Source organism: Canis lupus, chromosome 17 (assembly GCF_011100685.1).
Source record: "Canis lupus familiaris isolate Mischka breed German Shepherd chromosome 17, alternate assembly UU_Cfam_GSD_1.0, whole genome shotgun sequence".
Lineage (NCBI taxonomy): Eukaryota > Metazoa > Chordata > Mammalia > Carnivora > Canidae > Canis > Canis lupus.
The window spans coordinates 65,070,310-65,078,212 of NC_049238.1; the positions used below are offsets into that span (position 1 = coordinate 65,070,310).

The 7,903-nt window shown below is 50.5% G+C and overlaps 1 pseudogene across 1 annotated transcript in view; it reads left to right on the top strand.

Annotated features, from left to right (window-relative positions):
- Positions 1–7,354: 7,354 nt before the first annotated feature.
- Positions 7,355–7,903, top strand: part of LOC119877140 — a 960-nt pseudogene continuing 411 nt past the window's right edge. Inside the window, exon 1 of the transcript XR_005371935.1 lies at positions 7,355–7,903. This exon is cut by the window's right edge and continues 411 nt beyond it. The product of XR_005371935.1 is annotated as an NHP2-like protein 1 (transcript).

Here is a 7,903-nt window from a genome sequence, read left to right on the forward strand (position 1 = left end):
TCTTTTCTTTTCTTTTCTTTTCTTTTCTTTTCTTTTCATTGTTTTATTTTCAAAAGATTTTAGGTGTATGCGATGTTTACACCCAGGTTAGGGCTCGTCCTCACAACCGAGAAATATAGAGTCCCACACTCCACCCACAGTGCCAGCCAGCAGCCACGCAGCCCTTCATCGATTTCATTTGTTCATTTATTTGCTTGCTTGCTTGCTTGCTTCCTGGCTTGCTTATGTATACATTCATTCAGCCGGTCGGTCGGTCAGTCGATCAGTCCAGTCAGTCAGTCCTTTTAATTAATCATTCATTCTTTCCTGTTTTAGAGATGTTCTTTATTTATCCATGAGAGACACACAGAGACAGGTATTGACAGATGCAGAGAGAAGCAGGCTCCCCGCGGGGAGCCCCAAGTGGGAGTCGGGGCCCCAGGACCCCAGGATGATGACTGACCTCAAGGCAGATGCTGAACACGGAGCTACCCAGGCATCCCCGTTGCTTGACTTTTTAGGGGAGGCAGACAGGCAACGTGCACTCAGTGGCACGGAAATAGAGCCCAACTAGTGCTGAGTTTTCTGTGAGCCGTTTGGGCCTGGGTCAGTGTGAAAGCCAATGGAGCAGGGCCCAGAAACGTTCAAGGCTGAGAATTTCCTTCCTCCATAATCATCATTTCACAGATGCTTAATTGAAAGTGGTATCTATGGTATGGCAAACGTCTTTCTCTGTTTGGGTTCTAGCAAGACCCAGAGAGTCGAAGCCCCTAAGCTCACGGACTGAAAGTTGCAAGTTGGATGCAGAGATAGTTAGGCAGGCAGGCAGAGCCGGAAAGGCAGGCGCCACACCGGTGGGTCCAGGTGTGAGGAGTGTGGGATCCCAGGGCAGCTGGGACGGACACAGCCTGGTCCGGATCCACCCAGGTCAGTAGCGTTTCCTGACACAGGACAGGCACCAAAGAGGGGCCTTGGGGTGGCTTTCCTCCTCCGCCTCCTTGGGATGGGGACATCTGCCCCACTCGGGGCATGCCCCCCACCCGCCTGTGCGGTGTGTGGAGAGAGACCCTTTGTCTCGCCGTCACCGCTACAGCAACCGAGGACAGTCCTCAAACAGGAGCACGGTCACATGAGCATCGGTCCCATCTGAACCTATTCCCTCGTTGGGGATCCTAGGGTGCTAGGGTGTGTCTAGGGATACACCTGGAGGACGAGGTCCTGTGTGTGGGAACCCGATGAACGCACAAGAGGGTGGGTGGTGGTGGGAAGGAAGAGGTGCGGACGAGGTGTGCCCGGGTGGCATACCCGAGTTTGAGCGTCTGCCTTCGACTGGGCTCCGGGCGGGCGTCATCACGGCTTTTTGGGGATCCAGCACCGCACCGGCCCCCCCCCCCCCCCCCCCCCCCGCGTGGAGCCTGCTTCTCCCTCTGCCTGCGTCCCGGCCTCTCTCTGTGTGTCTCCCGTGAATAAATACAGTTTATTTATTCATTTATTTTTTAAATATTTAATTTATTTATTCGAGAGAGAGAGAGAGAGAGAGAGAGAGAGAGAGGGAGAGATCGGGTGCCCGATCAATACAGTGTAAGAAATTAAACTTAAGAGTAAAAAAAATGGAGGGCAGCCCCGGTGGCGCAGCGGTTTGGCGCCACCTGCAGCCTGGGGTGTGATCCTGGAGACCCGGGATCCAGTCGCACATCGGGCTCCCTGCATGGAGCCTGCTTCTCCCTCTGTGTCTCTGCCTCTCTCTCTCTCTCTCTCTCTCTCTCTCTCAATAAAAAAATCCTTTAAAATAATAAACAAACAAACAACGAATGAATGAATGAATGCACGAACGAACAAATAAATAAATAAAATTTAAAGAGTTTCAAAAAAGAGAGTAAAAAAATGGAATGGAAAGATAACTTGGCGAGGAGGATGTGTGAACGTATGTAATGCCGCTGAGCGACTCTAGGCTTAGAAAGGGTTACAAGGTTCCATCGTAGGTGACGCCTGTCTTTTGGACCACAACCGAAACACAAAACAAGACCTCCTGTCCCTGGCTCAGAGTAAGGGAGTTCCTGGGTCAGGCTGGAGGGGGTTCCTGTGGTCCGCAGAGTGCAGAACCCCGGTTCAGCCATCTGGACTCTTTTCTTCCTGTCCGCGGAGACAGGCGTGGGTCGCAGACGGCACACTCCTGTAAAGGCAAGGCCAGAAGGAAGAACTTCAGCATTTCTTTTGCTCTTCTTTTCTGTTCTTCCGGTTGTTGTGGTTCCGGTGTCGTTGAGCCTCAGCATTTCCAAGCACCTCGTAGGGGCAACCTGGGAGGCTCGCTGGGGTTAAGCAGCTGACTCTCGGTTTCGTCCGCCAGGAGGTGGCACTCTTGACTCGCCCAGTGAGGACGCGGCGACCTCTGGAAGGAAGGTATCAGGCTCACGGTTTCCGAGGGGCTCGGGTGGCTCCCGAGAAGTGGATCTGAGTGTCTCCAGGCTGTCTGATCCTATCTGAGTCTTAGGATGCGATTCCAGGGGCCCCTGGCCCGCTCGGTCAATAGAGATCACTTTGACAAATGGACCCCGGGGGCCGGGGCCGGGTGGGGGGCGGGGGGGGGGGGGGGGGAGAAAGGGAGGGGAGGGAGGAGGGGAGGGCGGCGTGGGGACCGGGGGAGGTCGAAAGAAAGAAAAACAGACGCCATTCTACTCAAGGAAGGCCTTGGTGATACAGCGGATCCTTCCAACGGTGTCTGGTTGCAATGAGCACGGATTCCCACCGACCTTCTGAAGAGGATTTAACAATCGCCAAAAAAAAAGGAAGATGACTCACTGAGAGTTTCTGAACTCTGTTCAGGGTTTCGTGGACCTCATTCAGTTCCACGTTGTTCCTTTCTGTTCGGTTTCCATGCAGCTTTTTCATTAGTTCCGGCAACTCCTACTGTATGTAGTTGGACAATCTCAGGGTGACCAGATACCGGGATTCGTCCAGAGTCCTTTCCGCGAATCTTCTGAAAAGTGGACCGCATTGTTGCAAGACCTTCCTAACAACACCTGCACGTGACAGGGAGGTCACCCACGGAGGGACGTGCCTAAAGACCCAATGAGAATTCATTATAATGCAGTCGAGAGGAAAATCCGACCAGTTTCTGTCACACACACATACACACACACACACACACACACACACACACAACACACATGCACGTACGCAGAGCATTTAAACAGTTCGAATGTGGAGTGACGGCACTCTACCAGGACACGTTACAAGTTTAGGAATTTCATTTCCTGTTCGGAACACCGGCAGCATTCACCCACACAATATAATCTAAGAGGGCTTATGATTCTTTGTCTGACAGTGCTTCTCATGTGCCTTCCCATAGCAGGTAAACGACCTATAGTAGTCAAGAGACTCTATTTAGGGTTTGGCATTCTGGGATCCGCTGAGAATCCACGAACGGATGAAGGGACCAGTAGACAGACAGACAGGCAGCCAACCAGCCAACCAAAAACATCTCAGAAGTTTTCAAGGCACATGCCTACAAAGGATCACGGATCATAACAAAACGGAAATCTTCAGTGTCTCTTTCGCCGAGGTGGCCCCTAGGAGATTCTACAGGTGCTTTTAGAGTTGTCCCCAAAATGAAGCTCCTTTACCGTGGAGAAGTTTTCACTCTTACGTAGTAGGGGAAGACCGGATACAAACGAACCCAAAAAATAAAATAAATAAGTAAATACCAAAAAAAGTGAAACAAGAACAACCAAAAAAAAAAAAAAAAAAAAGGGAATCTAAAAACCTTGCTGTTCTGGGCAGGTAAAGGGAGACACACACACACACACACACACACACACACCCCCCAAAAAACAAACAAAAAACCCCCAACCAAACCACACCAAACCAAGCCAACCAACCAAACAAAAAAGCACCTTGTCTTTGTCTTTTCTTCTCTGTTCACACTCTTATCAAGAGTAGACTACCAATGCAAGAGAATCTCGCCATTTTAGCAGAGAGAAGAGCCAAATCTCAGTTGTACACCAGTGTAGTAGTAAAAACCCACTTCTCCCAATCTCAGTCCGTCCTGACCACGCCTGCAATCCCTTTTCAAAGAGTCTGCTTCTGGGACGCCTTGGGTGGCTCAGCGGTGGAAGGTCTGCCTTTGGCTCAGGGCCTGATCCCAAGGGTCCTGGGATCCAGACCCACATCGGGCTCCCCACGTGGAGCCTACTTCTTCCCCTGCCTGTGTCTCTGCCTCTCTCTCTCTCTCTCTCTCTCTCTCTCTCTCTCTCTGTGTGTGTGTCTCTCTGTCTGTCTCTCTCTTTCTCTGTCTCTGCCTCACTGTGTCTCTGTGTCTGTCTCTCTGTCTCTGTCTCTCTTTATCTCTCTGCCCCTTTTCTCTGTCTCTTTGTCTCTCTCTCCCCTTCTCTCTGTCTCTGCCTCTCTCTGTGTCTGTCTCTCTGTGTCTCTCTGCCTCTCTTTTCTCTGTCTCTCTCTCTTTGTCTCTCTCTCCCCTTCTCTCTGTCTCTGTCTCTGCCTCTGTTTATCTCTCTGCCTCTCTTTTCTCTGTGTCTCTCTCCCCTTCTGTCTCTGTCTCTCTTTATCTCTCTGTCTCTCTCTTTGTCTCTCTCTCTCTCCCTGTCTCTCTCCTTCTCTGTGTCTCTCTCTTTCTCTATCTCTGTCTCTCTTTGTCTCTGTCTTGCTTTCTCTGTCTCTCTCTATCTCTCTGTGTCTCTGTCTCTGTGCCTCTGTCTCTCTTTGTCTCTCTCTTTCTCTGTCTTTCTCTCTGTCTCTCTCTGTCTCTGTTACTCTCTCTCCTTCTCTCTGTCTCTCTCTGTCTCTGTCTCTCTCCCATGAATACATAAATAAAATCCAAAAAAATAAAAAACAGAAAACAAAAAACAAATCTCAAAAATCTCCTTCATAAATCCCTTCTATAATTTCTTTTTCCATTCCGTCCGTCTTAAGTGTTCTTTCTCTAAATAGCCAGGCTTTGGGACGCCCCTGTGCCTCAGCGTTTGAGCGTCTGGCTTCAGCTCAGGGCGTGATCCCAGACTCCTGGGACCGAGTCCCATATCAGGGTCCTCGCATAGAGCCTGCTTCCCTTGTCTCTGCCTGTCCCTGTGTCTCTCGTGAATAAGTAAATAAAATCTTAAAAAAAAAAAAAAAAAGCCAGAGTCATTTCAGGACAGATTCATTTTCTTTTTTATTTTATTTTGTTTATTTATGATAGAGAGAGAGAGAGAGAGAGAGAGAGAGAGAGAGAGAGGCAGAGACACAGGCAGAGGGAGAAGCAGGCTCCATGCACCGGGAGCCTGATGTGGGATTCGATCCCAGGTCTCCAGGATCGTGCCCTGGGCCAAAGGCAGGCGCCAAACCACTGCGCCACCCAGGGATCCCCGATTCATTTTCTTTAACCACCACCCGTATTTTCATGCCTTGTATCTATTCTACATGTCTCCTACTATCTCACACACAGAGGTTGTTTTCCTTATCGTTAACCAGTAGTCTCGATTCCATGTGGCAGATTTTTTAAAATTGTACTTATTTTACACTTTTTGAGAGAGGAGAGAGAGAGAGAGAGAGAGAGAGAGAGAGAGAACTTTGTGAAGGGGGAAGAGAGGGAGGGAGGGAGACAGAGACAGAGACATAGGCAGAAGCAGGCTCCCCACAAGGAGCCAGATGTGGAAAGGGGTCCGGACTCGGATACCCCCCCCCCCCGCCGCCCCAGAATTGGGCCCTGACCCAAAGGCCGATGCTCAACCCCTCAACCGCTGAGCCACCCAGGCGGCAGACTGTTAACTCCTAGAAACCTCAGTCTCTGGTGAAAAGTCAGTAGGAACCACGGGCACATTGTCTATCGTACCAGAAATCCTTAGATTGTCAAATGTATGAATACATGTAATAGTTTTTAGAAACACGTGTGTGTGTGTGTGTGTGTGTGTGTGTGTGTGTGTGTGTGTATGTATTGTTGGGCTGGCTGAGAGACAGGGGCACCCAAAATGGCGGACATCTCAAACTGGGTCAAAATGGCTGATCTTCCCGTCAAAGCATCCCTGACCACCACATCATCTCCAGTGAGTCGAAGCCTAGATGGGAAACCGAAACTTTCCATCCAGGAACCGCCCCCGCCCCCTCCCCATCGTCTGATACTATCCCCCCCCACCCCCAGCCAATCACCTAAGGACACGGTGTTCCCTTGTCTAATTTGGATCCAGAGTCGGAACCAAGAAGGCTTCAAAACCCCCACAGTCCCCAACCCCGCGCGACTTCCCTGACTCTGGCCACCTCTCCGAGTCATGGAACCTCACCCAGGAGCGCTCCCCATTAAAGCACTCTCCTACCTACTGCCTGGCTCTGCTGGTTTTTTATTTCTCCGCTGTTCATTTTGTAAAAACCTAACATGTAGGACACAATTTTTTTTTTAAGATTTAAGAGGGGGGGGGGGGGGGCAAAGACACAGAGGGAGAAGCAGGCTCCAGTGCAGGGAGCCTGACGTGGGACTCGATCCCGGGACTCCAGGATCACGCCCTGGGCTGAAGGCGGCACTAAAACGCTGAGCCACACGGGCTGCCCTGTATGATACAATTGTGAAGGAAGCACGAAACAGGGGATCCCTGGGTGGCTCAGCGGTCCTGCAGGGTGCCCGCTTCTCCCTCTGCCCGTGTGTGTGTGTGTGTGTGTGTGTGTGTGTGTGTGTGTGTGATGAATTGTGAATTAAAATTAAAAAAAAAAAAAGAGGAAGGAAAAGAGAAACGAACAAACCAACCTGAAACACGTTTAGTGACACACCCAGGTATCTGCAGGTTTCCTGAATCAGACAAAAGAGAAACACAAAAACTGAGGTGGGGGGAGGGGGGGGGGGAGGAAGAAAAGGGCAAGGGGTGGGGGAGGAAAACCCAACACCACAAAACAAAAAAAACCACCTTGGGTGTCTTACTGACTCACACTTTAGTATTTTACCTTTCTGTTGGAAAGACAAAAAGAAAAAAAAAAAAAAAAAAAAGGAAAGACAGACGCCAGGTATCCGATGAACTGAACCCAATTTATCAATTAAGCTAGTTACACCTTCAAAGTTCCAGGTCACCAAAGATTTGGGAAGCTATTGTAAAAGTTTAACCTATAGACCTTTTTTCATTTTTTTTTTAAATTTATTTATTTATGATAGTCGGGGGGGGGGGGAGAGAGAGAGAGAGAGAGAGAGAGAGAGAGAGAGAGAGAGGAGAGAGAGAGAGAGAAAGAGAGAGAGGCAGAGACATAGGCAGAGAGAGAAGCAGGCTCCATGCACCGGGAGCCCGACGTGGGACTCGATCCCGGGTCTCCAGGATCGCGCCCTGGGCCAAGGGCAGGCGCCAAACCGCTGCGCCACGCAGGGATTCCCCCCTTTTTTCATTTGTTTCTTTTTCTTTTTTTTTTTAACCTGCTTGCTCGTCACAAGGAAAAGTACACGAGACGGACAAAATCGATCATTTGAAGTAGTTTCCGTGGACAAATCCTCAGAGGCACAACTCCACTAATCCGTTGAGTTCACAGCAAAGTTGAGTACGCCCGTCCCTCGGGGCCTGGACCCTCCGGCATGGGCATGGCATCCGGGTGGGTCCCGGTGGAACAAGGGGATAAGTAGTTCTCCTTTTCTTTTCTGTGCCTGTGGGTCTAACAAGACACCACACGTGTCTTGTTTCTTTGTAATGAGGTGGCGGAAGGGTCTATCTCGATCACCACCATTCCAGGCCCACAAACTGTGACGGGAGCACAGCACATCCCACCGCCCACCCCAACGGCGGCGGGGGCGGGGGCGCGTGGGGACAAAACCGGTTATCCGTATGAAGTGTGACGGTGATAGGTAGCTCCCAGGACACGTCTTTTTACAGGAAACCCACAGGGACCGCGGATACGCAGAGATGACTGAGGCTGATGTGAATCCGAAGGCCTACCCCCTGGCAGATGCCCACCTCCCCAAGAA